General features: G+C 41.5%; 1 protein-coding gene across 36 annotated transcripts in view; it reads right to left on the bottom strand.

The window, feature by feature from the left end:
• Enox1 (ecto-NOX disulfide-thiol exchanger 1) overlaps window positions 1–24,107 on the bottom strand; it is a 565,516-nt gene that overhangs the window by 264,924 nt on the left and 276,485 nt on the right. For 29 of the 36 annotated variants that reach the window (XR_003950851.1, XR_003950849.1, XR_383179.3 and 26 more), the window contains one exon: window positions 14,941–15,082. The gene's annotated coding sequence lies outside the window, so the exon portion shown is untranslated. The remainder of the gene's footprint in view (window positions 1–14,940; window positions 15,083–24,107) is intronic. The other 7 variants (XR_003950854.1, XR_003950853.1, XM_030247801.1 and 4 more) reach the window with 1 other exon arrangement.

The raw sequence follows: 24,107 nt of genomic DNA, 5'->3' as shown, positions 1-24,107 counted from the left end.
CCTCCTATTCGTATAAAAATGCAGTGTTGGCACCTCCAGTCTGTAGTTGAAGCAACAACATGTTCTCATTAAGGACGAGGAGCCCGAGAACTTTCTGTGGGCACTGCCTTACTTGTCTAAGAAAACAGGAGTGAAAACAGGTAAATTGTATTAGCCATGGAATTTATACACATTACCAGATTTTGAGTAGATATTTTCCATGCAAATAAAGTGTCTCAGCATAGATCCATTTCTTGCAAATTCAGCTCCAGGTATTGAAAGCTCTGTTTCTCTTATAACTGTAGTCTTCTGTGTGTGTGTGTGTGTGCCTGTGCATGCGTGTGCATGTGGAAAATTCCAAATAAATAGAAACAGTCTTGTGAGAGTTGTCTGGAAATTTTTATTTTTCACCTCTGCTACTTACTTATTCTAGCATCCCTCCTATTTTTACAAAAATAATGGAAAATATGTGTCTTTTTCATAAAAACAAACATGGTTTCTTGTGTTGATTTAGAAAAGGAACTCCCTGCCTTAACTCCAGCCACAAGAACCATGTGCTATATAAGGAGAAGAAATTAAATTGTGGAAACACTGGCTGTGTGCCAAATCCTGGGATGACAAGGGAAGAGAAAGTCAGTGGGCAATTACCCTTTATCTTCTCCTTCCTTATCTCTCAGGCACGAGGAGCCCAAATATCGGAACTCTATCACCCCTTGCTCCCTGTTCATCAATGTCTTATTATTCTCCTAGACTAAAATCTTAGTTCGAAGAGGAAATAAAAGGCTATATGTAAATGAAAACAATCACTCACTTCCCAGGTCAGACCTGCTAGACGCCTATAGTCTTAAAGCACCTCTTTAATGTAACTGTACTTCACTGTTAAAGGAGGTGCATTCGGAGACCTGTAGACAAATGGAGTTTACAGTTGATTTTAGGTAAATTCACTGTAGGATAAATTAACATAATCTCCTTAGGCTGGCCTAAGTCCAAACTTCCATAGCTCTTCTCAGAGTGGATCATCTTAGAGTCAAAATATTGAAGGGGAATTAAAGATTCATGAGGAGGAAAAGGTGTTTGGTACTGTGGTGTAGATTTCCATCAGCCATAAACTTATATTACAGCAGCTACCCAAAAGAATGCCCCTGCCTTCAACATGGAGCCTCCCCTGATTCCTAAAGCATGCTTGCCTGTGCTCACCACGCCAGCAGGCTTCCCGCTAGTGATTTTTCTCTTCCCAGGCAACCTTGAGACTCATCGGCCCTAAGCATTTATCTCTGTGTTGCAAGTACGAAGAGCACACGTGACGCTAATGATTTCCCTAAGTTCCTAACACCAGCAATGTTTTCTGCTTAGATCCGGTCACCTAATTTTGTCTGTTCAACACCTTTGGTGAGGGTGCATTATCTTTGAATTTTGCGTAGCCATTTCTATACAAGACGAGCCAAATTCAGGTTTCAACTTACTCAAAATGAAGATGATGATATTCGCATCTGTGTAAAGACCCACTCTTCGACTTTCTACTCTTCTCATGGCCATCTCAGATTGGGATGGCTATTTTCTCAAGTCTTGACTGAAGAAACTCATAACTCAACATCAAAGCTACTTGGTAGTAATTGCAACTTAGAAAAATTTACCTGGGTCATGAAATGAAGTGGCATACAAATAGCGGGACCACAGCAGGGAGGTTACAAGACCTGTTTTCTCTGTTCTGCGACTTGATCCCCGGCTTAGACTGGGAAGGTGTTCTCAATGCTGCACCACTGTGGAGCTACTGACGAGGGAGAGAGAATTAGCCTTCCGTCCCGGCCACTGGTGGGCTGCCCATATTCAGACGCACAGTCCCTACACTCACGCACATGGGAGCAGCACTGATTAGACTCTCTGAGTTGTTTTTTGTTTTAAAGCAAAATGGAAGGAGGGGTTGGAGTTGTGAACGGGAGGGAGATTGGAGAGGTCGGGAGAGGGAAATAAGGGATGGATCTGACTGTATTTCACTGTATACATGTAGGAGATCATCAAATAATAAATGAAGAATAAATAAATATCAGTCACTCTCCTCCAGTCCCTGAGAGAGAATGGGCAGGAACTCAGGGCCGCCTGCAAGGAAAGGAGGTAACTGGTGATGAACGGCAGTGCAAGTGGATGAACACACAGTGTGGCTGTTTATCTGGTTTTCTAAAGTGATCCGAAAGAATGTACAACCCGTTGAGAACACATCACATTTATGAACAAGCATCATGAACATGAGCCCAATGACGCTGTTGTTGGTAAACATGATCAACTTGTTTGTAGTAGAGCAGCACTAATCATCTTACCCTATGGATATCGGCGCTGCCATAGAAAAGCCCCACTTAAAGCCAGGAGGCAAGGCTGGAAAGGATCGTTTCCCTGCTGATGGCACGCATTCACACCAGGCTAAGCAGCGCAGTGACAGGCAGCAGGGCAGCAATACGGAGTGCATGTCAAAGCCTCTGACAGAAACTCTATTTTCTGAGGACTTATGCTCCGCTACAAAAGTCTAGTGAAAACTAAACTTGGCATAAATCTTAGCTTAGCAGAATTCCATCTAGTACAACAAAAATAAAGATTGGGGGTGGGGGAAATAGAAGCCCCTGGAACTTGACTTTCAGGAATGACCAGTACACTGTTGAGGGAGAGTGTTCAGTAAAGTAGTCCTTTAATTGTTCCTGGAAGGTGGTAAGATCATTGACACTTGATTGGCAGTATACAAAAAGGAGTCAATAATTTAAAAATCAGTAACTGAGACAGGAAAGGCTGTCCATTCTAGAAATAATTGCTTCTATTCTTGAAATTTGTGTTTGTGCATGTGCATATTTTGTGCACAAATGTGTGTGTACATATGTATGTGTGTGTGTGTCTGTGCCTGCATGCATGTGTGCGTGCACACACACACTAAGTGTCTATACTTTTCCTTGGTTTCCTTTTGCCCTATCATTTGAGTTAGAGCCTCTCACTGAGTTAGCTCGTAGAACTCACCCATTTAGCTAAGCTGTCTGTCTGACCAGGTTGTTCCAAGGACTGGCCTATCTCTGCCTCTCTAGCTCTTGGGTTAAAGGGTTAAAGTCATACACTACCTTGCCTTTAACCTACAGGCTGGGATCAAAATGCAGATCCTCCTGCTTATGCCTAAGAACTTATGCCAGGGAAACCTCTCAGCTCTAACTTCTCAACTTTTTTGTTTGTTTGTTTGTTTGTTTTCTCGAGACGGAGTTTCTCTGTATAGCCCTGGCTGTCCTGGAACTCACTCTGCAGACCAGGCTGGCCTCGAACTCAGAAATTCACCTGCCTCTGCCTCCCAAATGCTGGGATTAAAGGCGTGCGCCACCACAACCGGCCCCTCAGTTTCTAAAATTGTCAGATTATTTTTCTTTTGTTTTGTTTTGAGGGATTGGCTCAACACACATTTTTGTATAAAAATATAATCGACTCCCAAAATGTTGTACTTTCTTAAAGATGGCAAAAACAGGATTTGGAAATAGCCTTGTTCCTAAGGTAAGTGGCTCACAGTGACTGTGGAGGACACTTCCTCAGAGCCTCAGAAGAACCTAGGGACTCTACACCTTAATTGATCTCTTGGAAATTGATGTCCTCAGTAAAGTCAAGTAATTTACTTAATAGACTTGTTTTGGAATCAAAAGGCTTAAACTCAACCTAAGTGTTGCAGTTTTCTGTTCTAATAGATAAAAGACATTTAATAAGAATTCTGAAATACCATTAGCCCAAATCATCTCATATCATCTAAAAATCCTTATTAATCAATTTACCAATTTGATCAGTTAACCAAGATTTATCATATGCTAGGAAAAAATTCATCACCATTAAACAATGCCCCAACCCACTGATATTTATCATCCGAGAAAAGGAGTTTAAAAGATATAGTGTTTTATTTTGTAGTTTTAGCTAGGGTGTCACTATGTTTCTTTGACTGGCCTGGGATATATAGATCTGCCTGCTCTCTACCTCAAAGAGTAAGAGCCCTCAGCTGCCTCCTGGGTGCTTGGCAGACAGTGCTACTGCATCCAGTTTCATTTCATTTAATTTTTGGTAAATTTTACATCATGCTCCCTGGTCCCACTCATCTTCCTGTCCTCTTGTACAGTCCTCCTCCCTTGCAACTTCCCTCCTGAAAGGAAAAAAACAAAAAAACAAAAAACAAGAAATAAGAAAGAAAGAAAGAAAGAAAGAAACAAACCTTCATTGTGGAATCTGCAGTGTTCCACAGTGTGCCCCACAGTATACCCTTCTGTCCACACATATTTTGCTTGCTAAATGTTGATTGCAATAATAACTCATTGGTCTGGTTTGAAGCCTTTCTCTGGCTTTGGCTACATTGCAAACACTGGATCGTCACTGGGACTGTCTCAGATATCCAGATATTGTTGCCCTGTGTCATGGAGCCCCTTCACGTGCTCCAGCAGTTCATCAATGGGGTAGATGTCAGGGTGGGCCTGGGAGGTAGCAGGGTCAAGTCTGCTCTTATGTCCCAGGGCAGGCTCGCCTGTGCCTTTGCCAAGAGGACCAGCTCTACAGTGTTGCTGAGGCAAGGTGTGGGAACTGCTCTCCCCAATGCTATGGCCAGTGACGGACAGGGACAGCTCTCCTGCTCTCATGACCTTAGGGTCAACTCTCCTGCCTGAAGCAGGCTTGTGAGGAATAAAGTGGCAGGGAAGGCATCTCTCCCTCACCCATGGCACCGCAGCACAGGGTAGACAAGTGACAGGGCCAGCTTCCCCATGCTCATGCCCTTGGGGTGGCTCACTTGCAACTCCAGCAACCAGGGCCAGTTCTACTGTGCTGCCTAGGCGATGAGCAAGCTGCCCTCCCAAGTACTGCAGCTGGAGAGGGGCAGGGTCAGCTCTCCTGTTCTCATGATCTAGGGAGGCAGGTGAAGCCAGTTCTGCGCAGCTCTCACACATCAACATGGCCCTGGGAGGCAGCCCAGTCCAGCAACAAGCCCCTGGCCATTGGTGGTAATAGGTCCCTGCTGCTGCAGGGTCACAGACCAGGACATGGCCCTCAGTAGCAGCACAGGCCAGGACCTCACCATGGTCTTAGGTGGCATCACTGGCTACTCACATCAGGCTGTTCTTGCTACCCTCCACTCTCCAGTTCTGCTTCTCTTCACTGTGCCTACATCCCTCTGCTTCTCTTTCCCTTCCATTTCTTCACCGCTTACTTCCTCCTCTTTGTGGCACCCAGGATCTCTGGTTGTCTAGGGTCATCTCAGGAATGCTTTCAGGAGTGCTATCTCCCACGCGTGCAGTGTGACACCAGGTAGAGGTCATCTTGGGCTTGTTCTCCACTCTAGCAGTGTGACACCTGGTGGAGGTTGTCTAGGGCATGGTCTGCCCACCCAGGACTGTGCAACAGGGACTTGTGGTAATCTCAAGCTAGCTTTCTGTCCTGTCTAGTATAGCCCTGTGGTGCCATACTGGTGATTGTCTCAGGCTTGTTCCCTGTCTAAACTTTATTTTTAATTATGTATATGGCTGCATGTCTATTTAGGGTAAGTGAGCTTAACCACAGATGTCCTTGGAGGCCAGAAAAGGGTGATGGATGCCCTGATGTACGAGGGCGCCAGGAACTGAACTCGGGTCTTCTGTAAGGTCAGCATGTGCTCTTCCCAGCTAAGCCACCACTACAGTCCTCACCTGAGACTTTTTGATAGCTCTCATTTTGTGAAGGAACCAGACCCACTAAAACGTTTACAATGAGATCGGTCTGAAATATTTAACAAGGTACTGAAGTTTTTATGAATCATGTGCATGCTTTTCTAATGTCATGAAATCCAAGGACGAAAAAGAAAAAAAAATTCTTGGTCTAATGGAAAAGGGCTCTTCGTGAGCTGACCTCTGAGATAATGGAGTGTGAACGAATGTGCAAATGTACTTCTCCAGAGCATCCTCTCTGGGCGCCACCTGAACGTTAGATGTGCGAGACTGGAAACTGTCCGCCTTCTTCTGCTCTGCCTGGTTTGCCGGTGTCCTTGTCCTGCCGTTGCTGGCACTGCTCGCCTTCTGATACAATTAGACTTGATTGAGGGGGAGCTGATAAGCTGCCTTCAGAACTACTCATAAAAATGAGAATCAACAAAAGAGGAGACTTGTGCATTTTGTACAAATAGCAAATGAAAACAGAAGCTTTGTGGATAGGAAAGAAATAAAATGCTTTCTGTGGCAGGACGTAAAGTACAGGGATTTCCCGGTTGCTGATTCTCTGACTGTGGCATAAGGCTGATTCCCATCAAAAGCTCATTTGTACATTGACTGTCAAGAAGAGACAGGGACAGGCAGGTGACCATCCACAAAATACAAAAGGATGATGAGTACTGTTCTGTGAAATTGGAAAAATGGCAATGAAAACTGACTAATAATGGAGATGTTTTAAAATAGTGTTTGGAAGAAAACAAGCTGGCAAAAGATATTTAGCAGGATTCTGTCTATGTAAACTGAAAAACAATATCATGTGATACACAGACACACACACATCTTTAGTGACAAACACATATCTGTAAGAAACACGTAAGTGGAAGAATGGCAGTTTTCTTTTTAACTTTCAAAATCAGAGCGGTGACGTCAGCACTGTAAAGTATGGGGGTGGAGACATAGGCTTTATGCCTTTCCTCAGGCTTACACTACTTCATGATAACAGTCAATATGCTTTGTGAAATTTTTTGGAGAAAAGTGTAGCAAAGCAGATGATTAGACAAAGACTTTCCTGTTAAGCCTGTGTGGTGCCCTGGGAATGGCACTATTAGAGGTATGGCAATGTTGAAGTAGGTGTGGCCTTGTTGGATGGAGTGTGTCACTGTGGAGGTGGGCTTTGGGGCTTAAGTTCCTCACAGTGCAGAAGAGTCCCTTCCCTCCTGGCTGCCTTAGGATCAAGATGCAGAAGCTCAGCTCCTTCTCCAGCTGTAAGCCAGACCCGATTAAAAGTTTGCCTTTGTAAGAGTTGCCTTGGTCATGGTGTCTCTTCACAGCAATAAAATTCAGACTAAGTCAGCCTTCTTGTCTTATTTCTGAGCTAAAATAAACAAATGTGATTACTTCCCATCTTCAGAGAGAGGAACAATGCAGAGTCAAGGTGGAGGACAGACTGATGTAAGACATTGGTGGCCCTCCTGGCAATGGATGGCCATTTTCAGAAGGAAGTGAGTTACTGGTACATAACTAGGTTGCATTTCTTTTTTTAAAAGAGTCTTCATAACACACAATCTTCATGTGGGTTACTCTTCCTTCTTTTGGTGTGTGAATGGGAGGCTTCAAGGCCACACTTGATGAATGACACGCTCCTGTTGCTACGATAGGCATACATCTAGGGTTCAGATTTTGGACTACCAGCTTGGACAATTAGAAGTGTTAACTGGCTGTGCAAAGTCACAACTCACTTTTTTAAAACATCCCTTACAAAAAACTCCATTTTCTTCCAAAGTTTCCAATAAGTATTTTCTAATATAATTCCCAGGCAGCATTTGTGTGTGTGTGTGTGTGTGGTGGGGGTGCCAGGGAAGGAATCTACAAGCATTCTACCATCTTTGAGTCATGTTAAATTCTTAGCATGAAGAACAATGAAGCCCAGCATTCTCAACATCATACTGTAGAGTCAGCCTAAGCATTTCAGGGTGAGGTGAGAGCCGCTTGAGATATATTGTGTAGTGTGAGGGAGGGAAATTTATCACAGACACAAGTGGTATTACACAGCACGCATTTTTTTTTCTGAAAATGCAGACTCCATGTGCAAGGATTAGATATACATCCTCAATAAGAAGGCATATTGATCTATAATTTTCAATATTACATCCTTGTATTTTTTTTATTACATGCTATTTTTCAACTAGTGGAGAAACGTGTTTTCATAAAGCTAATATTTATTCTTCAATGTTTATAGAGCTGGTAGTCTATTTCAGGAAATGAGAAACTCCGTGAAGTCAAATATAACTTCGTGCCCTATGTACAAAAGACACCAGGACAAGAGAACACTGTTTTGTTTTGTTTTGTTTTTTAAACCCACCCAGGAGCTAAGGCGGCAAGCCATAAATAACTAATACACAGTAATGGAAGTTCTTTGTTATTATTTCTCCCTTTTCATAAATGCAGTCTTCTTCAGATGAGGAATCTTATCACACAGGATTTCTCATTTTGTTAGGAAGCAAGGACTATATCTGCTAGTCGTCTTGGGCTCATCTCCATGCTTGCTGTGTCTTCTTGTGGAGGCTGAGATCCTTGCAGGTAATGCTGCTCTGTGAAGTCAAATGCTCCCCCCTAAAGCTGCGCTTCCTTAAACTATGATGTCTTTCCATTAGACAATCAAGTGACCTCTGGATCACAGAAGTCTGTGATTCTTTTTATCTTATTATATTTTTTACATTACACTGAAAAACAACAGTAGGTAACAATAGTTGACTTCTCCCTGGAGAGGTCTTACACCTACATCATGGGTCTTAAATAGATGAAGCTTTACCAAAGCTTTGAGGGTGGATAAATTCATGAAGGTCGAGGGGTTCCTTTTCCTTTGTTTTTAATTGAAAACTTTGCTCCAGCTCTTGGCAGAATCAGGAGGAATAGAACTGGTCAAGTACTTCCTCAACAGGGAGAGTGCAAGACGTATGAGGAAGAGAGAGGAGGGTGGAGCTAGCAGTGAGGCAACATAAATCTGGAGAGGTTCAGTCAGAACCCAGGGCCCTGCCAGCTCCCCACAACTGAGCTTCTGGTTTCTGAGGAAGCCTGTGGCCTGGAAGGGAAGGAGCGGAAACTAAGGTTTCATGCCGAAGAAAAGAACCCTTTCTTCTGTAAACTTTCCTCAGATTTCAGGTATTGGATTTTGTTTCCCACCTTTTCAATCTTGGTAACTGACCAATTACCACTGCAGTATCTGTACAACCACTGCTGAGGCCCAGGCTCAGCTCTTTCCGTCCCCAGTGATAGCCTTTCCCATTATTTTCCTCAACTAAACTCTAATACAATCTTCCCCTTAACCACGTTCTTGAATCAAACGAACATGGTCTCCTTTAAATACCAAAGAAAAGCCGCCAGTCTTACAAAAATCACACCCAGGGGCAGAAGTTGTGCTTCTAGATGACTGGGGAACTAGAAGGTTTAAGCTGTTTGATAAGGAAGAAAAGGTCCCAGGTCTACCAGTATTCAGTTCAGCAACTACATGATCTGCGCCGAGAGAGGAAGGCAGGTAGCAGCAGACCTCCTCGTGCTGGGAGGGAAGTGTGGATCTATCACAGCGGCTGAAATTATGAGGCGGTGTTGGCATTTGGCTCGTGAAATCCAGGGATTTGCAAAAAGTCTAAAATGCATAGTTCGTTCAATCTTACGCCACAAAGAATGGCCCCACAGAAAGGGGTGGCTGAGAAACACCACTAGTTATCATTTAATGCCCCTTCCGTTTCTGTATGCTCATAAAGTTAAGTGAAAGACAGGATCTTAGCAGACTCAAAACGGGTACAATAAGTATATGAAGATAAGCCAAAAAATGAAACTATATAATTTCAGGATAAAGCTTTATACATATAACATAATATAGACCTATCTCTCCCAAAGAAGAAAAGAATGATTAGAAAAATAATGTTATGATGGTAGAGGAACTTTGTCTCTAGAAGAATAAATTTATTAGTATCACATGACTCTGGGAAATATATAACTTTTTTTTTTTTGAGAAAGGTTCAAACAAATAAAGCCAGAGGAGAGGGAATTCAATTCTGTGATACATCAGAAATGAAAAAAATATTGTTGGACTAAAATTAACAACAGGACAACAAGCATTTGGACAGCCCGAGAAGAGCAGGTAAGACTACAGTGTGCCAATATTTAATCTGAAAGAAAGAGAAAGCCTGCACAAAGCTGTACCTGCCTCTAAAATTAGCTAAGATAACAACAAACTGATACCGTCCAACAAAGAAAGGCTTTGGATAGCTTTACTGAAAAAAACTCTATCAAATATTTAAGAAAAACAACACTAATCTTTTTCAAATTCTTTAAGATGTTAAAAAAGGGGGATTACTATAAAACCTCTTACAAAAGGTAGAGCAACCCTGTTGGTGAAGCCAGACTACGAACACTTTATGAAAAGAAAACTATTGGCCAGTGTCTCTGATGAGCAGATATGAAAGAAATCCTTATCCAAAATTCAAAAGCACAGAAACAAGATTCTAGCCCAAAACAAGTGGGACCTCTGCAAGGGTGATTCAACATCCAAAAGCCATTCCACAAGATAAACTGTGTTAACAATTAAAAGGTATAAAAACTACACTATTATCTCACTAGATATAGAAGGATATGTGTCAAAATGCAATGCCTATCCAGGATTTAAAAACAAAAAGCTCAGCACTTTAGATATAGAAAGAAATTACATCAACATAGTAAGAGTCATGAATAAAACACCCACCGATCCAGGCACCATACGTAATTATGAAAACCTAAAAATTTCCCTTAAAAATTAGTAACAAGGCAAACGTGCCATATTTTGGCACATTTCTATCTGCTTGCATTAAAATCCCTAGTTAATATAATTTGGCCAGTAAAAGAAATTAAAAGCATCATTATTGGGAAGGAAGATGTAAAATCACCTGTTTGAGAATGATATCATCTTTATAAAGAGCTCTGAGAATCTTATAGAGAACCATCAGAACTAATAAAGCCAACCGTGTCAGGAGAGAAAACGAACATCAAAACTGTTTGTTTGTTTCACCGTAATAACAACTAACAGTCGAAAAGGAAATTACAAGAACAATCTCATTTACAATAAAACATAAAAATAGTTACAAACAGGTGGTTTAGCTAAATTGACACAGTGTCAAGCTGCCTTCTAAATATTCATGTTTATACCTATAGACAATTGCTACTCTCAGCCTTGACAGGAGAACTCTTGCCTTTCCAGAGGATGGTAGAAAATGTGTAAACTCATGGCTGTTTAAGATACCGGGAACAATGTGGCAGCCCAGCCCTACACTAGACACTTGTCCTATACCCACTGGGGAACATTCTAGAAGGTAGAATGAGAAAAATGGAAGAGTCAGGAGACCAGAAGGCTGTAAATGTCTTTGTATGGTCAAGAGACAACCATGTAAGCACAAAGCATCTCTGGTGCCTTCAACCCTGGGTCTGCATGAGAGTGGCCATGTTTACAGTAGGCATCAATGGACCTGGGTCTGCATGAGAGTGGCCATGTTTATAGTCAGGCATCAATGGACCTGGGTCTGCATGAGAATGGCCATGTTTACAGTCAGGCATCAATGGACCTGGGACTCAGGGGATCTCTTTCTCTCTCACTGCTAAACTGTTTGTGGCCGAGAGATTGAGAAAGCAAGGGAATCGTTTTCAAGTGTCCATTCAGCAATGAACTGATCAGGCTCCAGCCAACACTTCCAATTCAATGGTCACGCAGATTGCCTCAGTTAAACTAAATGATACACAAAACACAACCAAACGTCGTGAACCTGGGAGAGAGGCTGGTAATGATGAAGGGAGGTTTGAGAGTGTAGGGGCAGAGAGTAATCAGGATATAAGAGATACAAGCACGAAATTGTGAAACAACAAAATTAATCAATACATATATAAAATTAGAAAATACTTAGGAACAAATTTAACCAAGCAGACAAAGTATAAGAATACTGAGAACTACCAAACACTCGTGAAAAACCCCAAGGGAACAACATATACAAACAAATGAAAATCCTCATGTTTATAGATTAACAGCTTTAATTTTGCCCTAATGTCTATTCTAACCAAAGTGATTCACAAAAATATCAATGCAATCTTTTCAAAACCCCAGTGGAATTTTCTACAGAAATAGGAAAAACAATCCTGAAATTCATATAAAATGCCAAAGAATAATAATAGCCATGTCACCTTGAGAAGCAAAAACTGCATTTCTGATCCTATAATATACTTCTTCACATGAAAAGAGACAACAAAGCCATGGCAACTGAAAGAAGATGGTGTGATCCAGACAGACAAAGAGGGAAAAAGAACAGAGAATCACATATGGACCCATGTATATCCAATCAAATGGTCTCTGATGGTTTGAGTTCTGGTGGCTACAAAATAAGGGAAGGGCGGTCTCTATCATCATGTGTTAGAAACCCTGGATAGTCTTTTATCTTAAAGTATATACTAAAACCAACCCTTGACTAATGTGAAAACTTTAACCTGAGGTCATCTCCTGAAAAACTCTCCAATAGCATGCATGAGCATGCATGTGCAGACAGCCCCACAACATTGTCCCTAGCTATATATATATATTAAACACGTGATACCAAAAATAGAGGGAAGACAAAAGCAAAATGGACTCTTGGGATTACACTAAAGTAAAACTCCTCTGTGTAGGGGCGGGAGCCATGGGCAGAGTGAAGATGCCACACATACTATGAGAAGGTACCTGCTTACCATCCATCCATCTAGGGGTTAATTTATGACCCATATAAGAACCCTGGGCACTTAAAAGCTAAAAGAAAATGATCCTTAGCCAAAAAATGAAAGAGCTAGAACAGTTATCCCCTAGGCAGATATGTAACATGTCTAAGTCACCAGGAAATCAGGCCAAAACAACAGAAATCTGTCACCTCACACCTATCAAAAGGGATGTCATTAAAAGAGCAAAAAGAACAGGTGTTGCTAAGTCATGCAGATACTGTACTGCTCCAACTCAAGTTCAGATGTTAAGAACCACTGAGGAAAACAGCGCAGGAACCTTTTCCAAAAATTATCAGTTGAGTTACCATATGATCCTACTTCTAACTCTGTGTCCAAAGAATTGAGAAAAGAGCTTTGTAGAGACATTTTCATAGCTTGGTTACTCTTCATCATAACATTATTCATAATAATAAGCATCTAGACCCACAAACTATCAACAGAAACATTAGAGAGGCAGGGCTGGTGAGGCGTCTTAGTGGGTAACGCTCGGTGGGTTGAGTCTGAGTCTTTGAGCTAGATAAAGGTGAAAGTAAAGAACCAACTCCACAGAGTTGTCCTCCGATGTCCAGACTCATGAAATGATGTACAACCCTCACACCCATTATGGACACATGTACACATACTATAATAATCAATACATTTTTTTTAACAGTGTGACATATGCCCAGAAACTAATATTATTCTGCTTACAAAGGAAGAAATTTTGCTAAGGAAAACAAGCTGGTCACAGAAGGACAAGTGACCACAGTTTGGTTCACGGCAGGACCCGAAAGGATCAGATTTACGAATGATTGAATTGCAGTTGGGGCTGGAGCTATGTATACATATGCAGAGTTGCTCTTTAGTGGGTACAGAATTTAAGTTAAGATGACAAACTGCTGTAATTCTCAAAAAACACATTCATGATATACATAAAGTTATCCATGCACTGAAAATTGTACTTCACATTTTCTGCATCTTTTAAAAATCACAGGCTCATAAAAGGAAACCACATCTTTGGGCTTAAAAGCAGACAGGTGAAGGAGAACCTGGCTTGTGGATGATGGGAGGTGCACTCAGGTGACCCCTGAGCGCTCATGTCCGCCCAAGTGTGTCTGTGTCTGTGGATACAATCATCATTGAGGTCCAGCAAGCTACCAGATCACAGACTGGACTGGAGTGGGAAATGGGGGTAGAACTTCCCATCAACCCCAGCTCCTTAATAAATACCCACAGCCATGCTCTGCAAACTAATGGAGATGCCCAACAATGGATGACGAGATGGGAAACTGGAGTTCAGCCCAGGATTGCAGTAAAATTTGCTTGGATTTCTCAATAGAAACCAAAGAAATAAACAAGTAAAACACAGTAAAGGCCTATTAGGGAGAAGACATTTGTCACCTTAGACAGAATAAAAGTCCCATGAAATACAATAAATGCCTCTGGGAAAAAAAGATGTGTTATGCTAGGAACTAGTGTGCGGCTCCTTGGTTGTTCTTCATTTAGTTTCTGTCCACTCCGTGTTTTGGGCCTCTGCTGCTTCATCCAGCTATGAAAGATGCATGAACTGAATCTAGTGTTTTCCAACAGTGTCCTCAAAATAAAAGTATTTTATTGGGTGCTATTGGAAAGGCATACATATTTCCAGATGAGAGCTGTGCCCGGCTAGCAACCTTGCACCTGATTGGGCAAAAGTATTGCTAGCTTTTCAAAAGTGCTAACACACACACACACACACACACACACACATGACACTCAGGCATGCACATGTGCATACATGCATACACACTCTTTTACACAAGCATTCCTTATCATTCAAGAAACATAAGGTGAGAACCTCCTGGTAGAACAGAATGAAGACACTTGGTCCACTGAGATTCCACATTTAAATATGCCCTGGTGATGACACTAGTTAATACTGACTAATGTAGTTTTGATTTCTGATATTTCAAAGTGCATTTTTATCTGTGAATACTAGCTGATTAAAATTACTTAGCAAACTCTGGTATATGGTCATACCTAGTATAATCTACCGGAATCTACTCAGTTAAGAGTTTCTAAACCGGACTGGCGAGATGGGTAATAGCACTGACGGCTTTTCCGAAGGTCCAGAGTTCAAATCCCAGCAACCACATGGTGACAACCACTTGTAATCCCGTAATAAGATCTGACGCCCTCTTCTGGCACATCTGAAGACAGCTACAGTGTACTTACATATAATAATAAATAAATCTTTTTAAAAAAAAGAGTTTGTAAACCTAGAAATAACATAGGTTACAGTCAATGTGGAGCCTGCGTTATCTCTAACATCTTCACGGCATCACATAGGACACGTGATGATGAGAATGAGATGAGATGTACCACAGCACGCTCCCCTTTATTCATGTCTATTGCCCAGTCAGATGAAAGGCTCACAACTCATGCATTATCTACTTGCAGGGCTGCTTTTAAAATGTATTACCAGTGTATTTTTTTTTAAAAGAAAAATCCCTTGAAATTAACAATCTCTTTTGTAATAAAAATGGAAATAAATAACACAAACCTTAAAACAGCCTGTGGAGAAGAAGACGGATATCTGTCCTTTCGGGTCTTGATTGAAACAATGTATGCAGAGAAGTGTTTTATGGAAGCTGTTCAAAGGAAGTCCCACGGAAGACAGGATGGCTCCAACATGCCAAATGCTTCTGGAAGCAAAGAAAGGCACACTGTTAGGGAACGCTTCCAGGACCAACTGCCAGTCCCAGTTTCTATGCTCTGAAAGTACATTCAGTATGCTTTTATTAATTTCTATTGATTTTGTACCCAAATCATTTAATTCATAAGCGGTGACTTGAGACACGGAGCTTTCAACATTTTATTTAGAAACTGCAAACAGCAGAGAATATTTGATAATTTTACTTCTCCATTTCCCCCCTTGACTCATAGGGCTCAGACTGAAGAGCCCTGGGCAGGCTGTGAGCATCTGGGAAGAGCCTACACCCCCCACGCCTATAGGCATGGGTCTGGGCAGGGCCTTCATATAGAGGGGAGGTTTGGGGGACATCCACCCTACCCCAAGGAGGAGAAAAGCAGACAAGCGGATGGCTGAGCTCAGGGCTAAGTACTGTTTCTACTAAGACCCAAGGGCTTTGGCTCACATTTCAGTTCGTAGCCTATGAGATTTAGAAAACTATTTCATAAACACAACCGATGAGAGGCACATGACCTCCCAAGATACCAAGTCCAAATATTACTAAATTAATTATGGAGTTGTGTTTCCTAATTTGCTTTAGGTTTATATCAAATATTGTCTCATTCTGTTAGGCCCTGTAAGAAGCAGACAACCAGGCTCAAGCAATGCTGGCTTTCCCTTCCAGCTCTGTCTCCTAAAGCAAACAAAAAGAGTTCCTTGGAAACCAAGTAGCTCCCTGGCGTGACAGTGCAGTTTGTGTGCTCTGCTATGCCAATAACGTCAGTGCAGGCTTCTTGCTTCCGCGGGTCTCATGATATGACGCATGGCTTACTTCTTCGGACACAGATGGGGATGGAGTCTACATCCTCGGAGGCTGCCTGAGTGTGGTAGGGAAGAGGCTACCACCACCTGAGTGACTCAAGAGGACTAAGTAAGGTTTGACAGGGCTCTGGATTTCTATTTTCCTCTTCAGTTAGCAACATGGTTCTGGAACCCTCACAGTTTGCTCCCCACCAGCTGCCCTCCCCCACCCCCACCCACCCACATACACTTAAGTGTGTCTCAGGACTCATTGTGCAAGTCTACAATGTCATGTCCTTTTGTCTGAGTCTCGGGACTTTAATCTCATTTGCACCACACTTTGGAGGTGCCCTAGAAAGGCTAGACAAGGAGAGAGCCAGGATCGCCTCACAGAACTTTTAAAATTTTTGTATTTTAAATCCGGCAGTGAATCATAAGTCACAAATGGAGGAACAGCAGGAAATGGTTGATAGTGTTTTCAGGGTCTGAAGTTCGAGGCTATTATGTGGGGGAAGAAAGGAGAACAGAGTGAGTTCAACTGTGCAAGAAAGAAGGAAGAAGTTGGCAGCGAGTGGGAGGGAGGGAACAGAGAATCTAAGTTCTAGAAATACAAAATAAACAGACCATAGTGACTAACCTCCTTTTTCTTTCTTATTACCATTCAAATACATTCTAGCATTCAAATTCAATGTAAAATGCATGGGTCTGCTTACAAACCAACCAATCAAACAAACAAAAAAACCCCAACGTATGAATGAGTCAATTAGTAAGTCATAAAACTCAAGAAATATGGAAATTGTAAGACTGTTCTCCTCCCATCCCCTGAAAACAAAGCCTCACAGAGGAATACAACTAAGTTGGTACTAATGAGAATGTGATGAGGAGTTCAACTTTCTGGAAAGTTCCAACATGGTCATGGAACTCAAACTGTCTCATCATTTCCCCCCACACAACCCTTTTCTGGAAGGTCATTTTGAACATTAAGTAAGATCATTCCATACACGGAGAGGTGCGAACTCACTGCTGAAGGCTAATGGCACTGCCGATGGACTGTATAGAGACATCACTGAGGGTATACCTGCTCAAAAACCTCAGAGGGTTTGAGGTTCCTCCTTTCAGGAATAAGGGGAGCCAAGAAGGTTCAGTAAAGAAAGCAGCATTCATGATGAGCCATTAGGAGGTAGGCATGATAAATATCTCAGATATTACCAGAAAGTCAGGCACTCTAGAAGAAAGCAGGTCCGTCAAGTCTGACATTTTCTTTGCCCAATAGAGGTCAAGAATGGAGCCAGGAGAACATGTATGCCTTGATGCTTAGAGATAAAATATCCTGCGGGGTTCAACTTGGCACTAATCCAAAATGACACTGTGGTTCTCAGAGGAACTTGGCAAGCTCTGGAAGACGCCATTTTAAAACTTAGGCTCAAATTTAAATCATAGGGTTTGTGACTCGGATCTTCAATGTGACCTTTAACAGGTATTGTTCCAGAAAATGTGGTTGTCACTGTGGAGAGAAAGCACGCACCCCTCTACTCTGGGAAGTATAATAAAATGTGCTCTATTTTAACAAGCACAGTGCCTGCAACTCACCAGAAGCAAGGAAGACAAAGACTATTTGCTTTTGTATCATTCATTTAAAAAACAAATTTAAATTCACTAAAAAATTTCACTTGCCTTATCGCACTAATGAATATTCCTATCCCTTCTCTGTCTGGACTTGAATTCGGAAGAACCCTAGCAAGAATCTTATCATTTCTAGATTAAAAATACAACTTCGAGGTTGTACTTTGCATAACCCACTGTCAAGGATTCACCTAAGCCACACCACCGTGTCCACACCTCACGACTGGACTGAGCAGAAGAGTAATAGCCAGAGTGGCTTCAGTCCTCTCTCACTATCTCTGCCTCCTAAACCTGAGATACTGGCCAAGGAGAGCATTTTAACCATCTTCCTTGCCGATGTGACATCAGTGAGATGTGACCGGCTGAGTCTTGAGGACTTCCTTTCTCCATTCTTAATGATGGGGTTAGGGCCCTTACAGGAGCTGCTTCATTCTGTGTGAGGGAGCCTCCCTTTCTGCAGTTCCCATGCGAGGACACAACATCCTCTTGGGAGTAAAGGAATCCTTACACAGTACAGATTCCAGTCTGTTTTATCTTGTTATAATATCTCAAATGGAAGAAGAGAGCATTTACAAAACTGGTGGAGCCATGGGTTCTTCTCAGCCTGTACCTCTCCATCTCTTGCCAGATTAAGAGAGGCCAGAGGTTCTTCCTTCTTTCCATTCTAAGCCATGACATCATTCTTTCTGTATCACCATGTACTCTCGGCAGGTTTTCCTTCCATTGTGTATATATCCACAAATAAAAATGAATGCATAAATAACTTTTAATGTCATTCTAATTATGTACATTCCACTACTCAAGAATCCATGAGGACATCCTATTTTCTCAAGGATCTGATCTAAATTCCTTGTTGGAAATATGCGTTCTTCTTTCTTTTTTGTTTTTTGTTTGTTTGTTTGTTTTTGTTTTTCGAGACAGGGTTTCTCTGTGTAGCCCTGGCTGTCCTGGAACTCACTTTGTAGACGAAGCTGGCCTTGAACTCAGAAATCCACCTGCCTCTGCCTCCCGAGTGCTGGGATTAAAGGCCTGCGCCACCACACCCGGCTTGTGTTCTTCTTTCATCTCCAGCCTTAAAGAAGAGTATTCTGAGACAAGTCTCTGGATCTAATAGAAACAGTCTACTAGTTATAGGAGACGGAGCCTTCAGACCTGGAGTTAGCTGACCCAGAGAGGATGGGTCCTCCATAGCTGGGATGGAGGTGGTCCCGAGGATATCACATGTCAACAATCGTCCGGCATCTATTCTCCCTGCGGATGTAACCTGGCACACAGGCCATAGTCCTCCTTAATGGGCTATGTGCAGTCGTCTCTGCGGGGGGAAAATACTGTACCTGGGAGGGAACTTCTAGTAATTCTTGAGGTGTCTAGAGCACACAGCTACAGATGCGTGTTTGGATTTCCCAGTTATAAGACACTTGGGTTAATAGACATTTTAGAAATGATCTGCTAACAATGGAATGGATTCCTTCATGTCAAAGGCTGGTAAGGACTGAAATAGTAGGGCCGATGGAGAGAGGCCTGTATTTTCCAGCTGCCATATTACCCACCACTACCTACCCTGTTTCTCAGTGAGGTCATGACCTGGTTCCTACAAACCTGCATTTGCAATGTATTGTTCAGTCTGCCAATCACTGTCAGCAGCAGTGGCACTTGAGAGTCAAATAATTTTTCTCTCAGGCTTACTTTACAGACTATGCTGGAAGGATTACTTAAGGTTCCAAAGTTAGATGCAGGGCTTTTGAATTCTGATTCATAAGCAAGCTTTGATTATCTTTTCTCTTGCCTTTTTCTTGTTAAATATTTAATTAAATGTTTAATGTCAATCCACAAGAAGAGCATGAAACCTGGTCTTAACTTCATCATTGCTTTCCTGTTTCCAATCAAGACAGTTAACTCACGTCAGACCAGCGGTTCTCAAATGTCCACATGCTGTGACCTTTTAATACAGTCCCTCAGGTTGTGGTAACCCTCAACCATAAAATTATTTTATTGTTACTTCATAACTGTAATTCTGCTACTGTTATGAATCTTCATTAAATATCTGATATGCAGAATATCTGATATGCAATCCCTATCAAAGGACCATTCAACCCCCAAATAAGTTTGACCCACAGTTGAGATCCACACCTCCAGACCATTACATCATGATGTCCTTTCCTTCATACATGTAATCCCAGGTCCTTCTAGCCCTGTGCCCTTGCCCTTAAGCAGGCACGAGTGCATGCTGTTGTTTGTAGTAGGGAATGACCCTTCCCTTTTCCCTCTGTCTGGAAGTTTAAAGTGGGTCACACAAAAAGTCTGGGACTTGCATTTTTTTTTGTTTGCATAAAGTTATACTTGTATTTACAATTTTGGGTAGCTCAATACCACATTAACCATGGACCATGCCTATGGCTGTCTCAGAATTGGAATAAGAAATTATTAGTTAAAATTAGAAAAGTGAGAGATGACATCACTCTTTGCTCATCTTGGCGTCCATGTTGGGAATGATCTTATGGAGAGGCCCCTTTGGAAAAGAACCGAGGGAAGTTTCTAAGCCAACAGCTAGCTTCCTCAGAAGAGAAGAATATGGGTTTGGCAATTGATGACTTGATTAAAGCCTGTAAGAGACTTGAAGCTAGAAGGCTGAGCCAAGCCAGGACCAGATTTCTGTGATAATTATATAGACCACAGTGCTGAGGTATTTGGACACACGTCTTTAGATACCGTAAATGGATTTTTTTTTAGATAAAAAATAATGTTGTCGTCAATAGATTCTAAATAAGGAATTTGTATTCCATAATGTAAAAATTCCCACAGAGAAAACAGCCGGAGGTCACATGAAGAAGATGCATTTGCCTCCAGATGCAATCCATAATACTAAACTCTTCCCTGGATTCCAGCTTTCTGGTCTACCTGGTGAACTTTGAACTTGTCAGTCTCCAAGATCATGTTAGCTAAAGCTTCACAGTAGACCTTCGTCTTTACTTGTATGTATGTGCACATATGTGTACTCAGGTATGTGCATGCTTGTGTGTATGCACATGTGTGTGTGTGTGTGTGTGTGTGTGTGTGTGTGTGTGTGGTGTGTACACACACACCCTTTATGCAATTTTCTGTTTTTCTGGAGGAGGCTTACTGTTTTAGACAAGGTACCCAGTGAGGCAGAAGAGACAGGATCTGTATCCTTCCATATAGACATAGGCAGAGTTTGAGAAAGAATTTATTAAGGGAGTGGCTTAGACTAAAAAATAGGTTATATGATCAAGGAAGCCTGAGTGTGTGGTTCAGTTCATGTTAGAATTCGTAGAACCAAAGGATGATATATTTTGCAACACAGGACCAGTAGTCAGTGACTCTGGGGTCATGGAATGGTTCTGATAGATACTGTAAGATCCCATGCTGAAAGAAAAGCGTATCTTAGCTCCAAGGAAGAGAACAAGAATTGCCCCTTCCACTGCATTTGTATTCTGTCCAGGCCCCTGTGTTAGGTGTCTACTCACACTGGACAGACCTTGTCTTTTCAGCCCACTGACTGCATTGCTATGCCTGTCCAGGAATACTTTCACAGACACCTGTGCCAGCCCAATCATTTTCAATTACATGTCAAACAAACTGGGTTTTTCTTTCAATAGAAGAGGGAAATGCTCAATTTCTATTGGAATATCAACTTTTTTTAAAAAGCCAGATACCTTCATAACTTATAATGCAACCAAAAATGACCCTCTGAAGCAACTCACAATATTCAAAATTTAGTATATTGACCACAAGCCATTGAAATTAGTACTCCCACATGCACAGACACACACACACACACACACACACACACACACACACACACACCATGTTTAACTTGCTGAACTATATCTACTTATTAACTTCTTAATGTGCTAGGTTTCAAACTCTTTTAAAACAGGGAATACATACATCATAGTTGCAAACACATCTATAGTTCTCAGTGTAGTGCCAGGCATGGACTAGGGACCCCGTGTCTATCTGTTTAGTTAAATTCAAACACTGAGTAAATGATAAGACTTTAGTAGCACTGTCTTCATATAACCTAAAAAAAAGACAATTTTTCAAATTTACTTCATACACAATTTCAAAACTCTTCAGTAAGGGTACAGATAAATGTCAAAAATGTCAGATGGTACAAGTGTTACATCTGAGTAGCAATGTGGTCGAGATAATAAGATGGCACACTGCAGACTAGAGTGGAAACATTTTTTTGCACTTGGAGAACATGATTAATAAAAATTTTAGCATAACAAAGTTGAAAATTTTGTAGAGTGGTCTGAGATAAATTAGAAGTACTTTTCTTTTCTATAAGACAGATTGTGAATAGGATGTGAAGACAATTGTTACATCAATATTGTGAATAAGCAGGAAGAGACTCTTCAGTGAATTAAGAAACAGCAGTAAGAATATATGGGGGGAGGGAGTAAGAAACAGTAAAATCCAGAGAATAAATTTCACCAGCTAGATGCATTGAAAAATGAGAATAAGACATAGTTCAAAAGCATAGCAGTATTTTGAATGGAGGTACGGGGACAGGGCTGAGAAGTCCCACAAATGTGGGATCAAGATTCTGGGTGAGTCTATATTCCCAGGGAAGGGAAAGCAAGAGTGACTATGCATTGGGTACTACGCATTACTGTCTGAAAAGTAGTCTCTCTTAAGCTTAGGAGTAGTGAAAACTCAAGGGTTGATAAATATTTCTTCAACAAGTCAAGAATCGCAAAGATCACATTGTCAATTTCTTTAACTGGTATGTAAATAATACCCAGTCAAATATACCATCCTAAGCACAGAGTCCATGAGTCTTGTTAAGTGTACGACCTGAGTGATGTTCATACGGCTGTGATCAAAAGCATCTTCATCACTTCTGATAGTCGCTTTCCAGTCAAACAGGAGACTCTGTCTTTGGTCTCCACAGATGGTTTTGTCTGTACTCGATCCTTAAGAGTGTGCATATGGGCAGACATGCATGTGCGTACACACATGTGCCTGCATGCACGCATGCACACACACACACACACACACACACACACACGCACACACACACACGTCTGCTATACTAACTTACCATAATTTCTTTCACACTCTCTTGTTCATTTCTATTTTTTATTATTGGCATTTATGTTGGTACTGTATTTGGTTGCTAATAGAAAAAGCAACTATGAACATTCTTATTCAAGATACTCTATTTTCTCCTTCATTTTTGTGTGCAGTGCCCAAGGAGGTAAACAGAGGGTGTCAGAACTCCTGGGTCTGGAGTCATAGATAGTACACATTTCAATATTGGTGCTGGGAGCTGTATCTCACATGTCTTCAAGAGCAGACAGGATGCTTACTGGCTGGTTCATCTCTCCAGTATCGAGGATTTATATTTTTATACAGAACTCATGTGGTTTGAATAAGAAGAGCCCCACAGGCTCATGCATTTGAGTGCTTAGTCACCAGTAGATGGAGCTGTTTGGGAAGGATCAGGAGGTGTGGCCTAGAGGAGGTGTGCCATTGGGATTGGGCTTTTGAGGTTTGAAAAGCCCATGCCAGGCCCAGTCTCTCTCTTTCTGTCTGTTTCCTGTGGATCAGTATGTAGCGTTCAGTTACTTTTCCAGCACCATGCCTTCCTGCCATGATGATCATGGGCAGACCTCTGAAACTGTATTCAAACCTCCAAATAAATGCTTTCTTTTATAAGCTGACTTAGTCATGGTGTCTCTTCACAGCAATAGAACAGTGACTAAAACAAGGATTGTGTGTATTATCTTTTTTTTTCCTTTCTAAAAGTCATTTTATTTATTTATTTTAGTGATTTTTTAAAAAATATTTTTATTAGGTATTTTTCTCATTTACATTTCCAATGCTATCCCAAAAGTCCCCCATACCCTCCCCCTCACTCCCCTACCCACCCACTCCCACTTTTTGGCCCTGGCATTCCCCTGTACTGGGGCATATAAAGTTTGTGTGTCCAATGGGCCTCTCTTTCCAGTGATGGCCGACTAGGACATCTTTTGATACATATGCAGCTAGAGACACGAGCTCAGGGGTACTGGTTAGTTCATAATGTTGTTCCACCTATAGGGTTGTGGTTGCCTTTAGCTCCTTGGGTACTTTCTCTAGCTCCTCTATTGGGGGCCCTGTGCTCCATCCAATAGCTGACTGTGAGCATCCACTTCTGTGTTTGCTAGGCCCCGGGATTTTTTTTTTTTTTTAAGTAAGTAACTAGGTTTGAGAATGCTCAGCCATGGAAAAGGTTCATGTTTAAGCTCATAAAGAATTATAAAATTTTTTTGAAGTGCTATAACCAGTAAGAAAAAAATGCAGTATTAGATTTCATCATCAACAATATTTAGTGTTCTGGTATTTTAGTTTTAGTAAAACTAAAGAGGATTGTAATAAATCTTAAAGAGTAAACTCCTACTTGAATTTACAGTTCTCTCTTGATTAATATCATTACTATACAGTTATGAAGTTTCAGATCTTTACTGAACTTTCTTACATATTCCTTTATGAAGGATCTGATTAAGTAATTTGCACATTGAAGAAGAAGTTCTCTTTGTGTTTTTAAAAGTTATTTTTGTGTTATTAGGATATTAGGAACCGAATGCAAGGCCTCTCTTACTAAT

This window comes from Mus musculus, chromosome 14, assembly GCF_000001635.26.
Source record: "Mus musculus strain C57BL/6J chromosome 14, GRCm38.p6 C57BL/6J".
Classification (NCBI taxonomy): Eukaryota; Metazoa; Chordata; class Mammalia; order Rodentia; family Muridae; genus Mus; species Mus musculus.
Note: the sequence above shows the minus strand (reverse complement) of the source record. Positions and strands in the feature narration are given on the sequence as shown.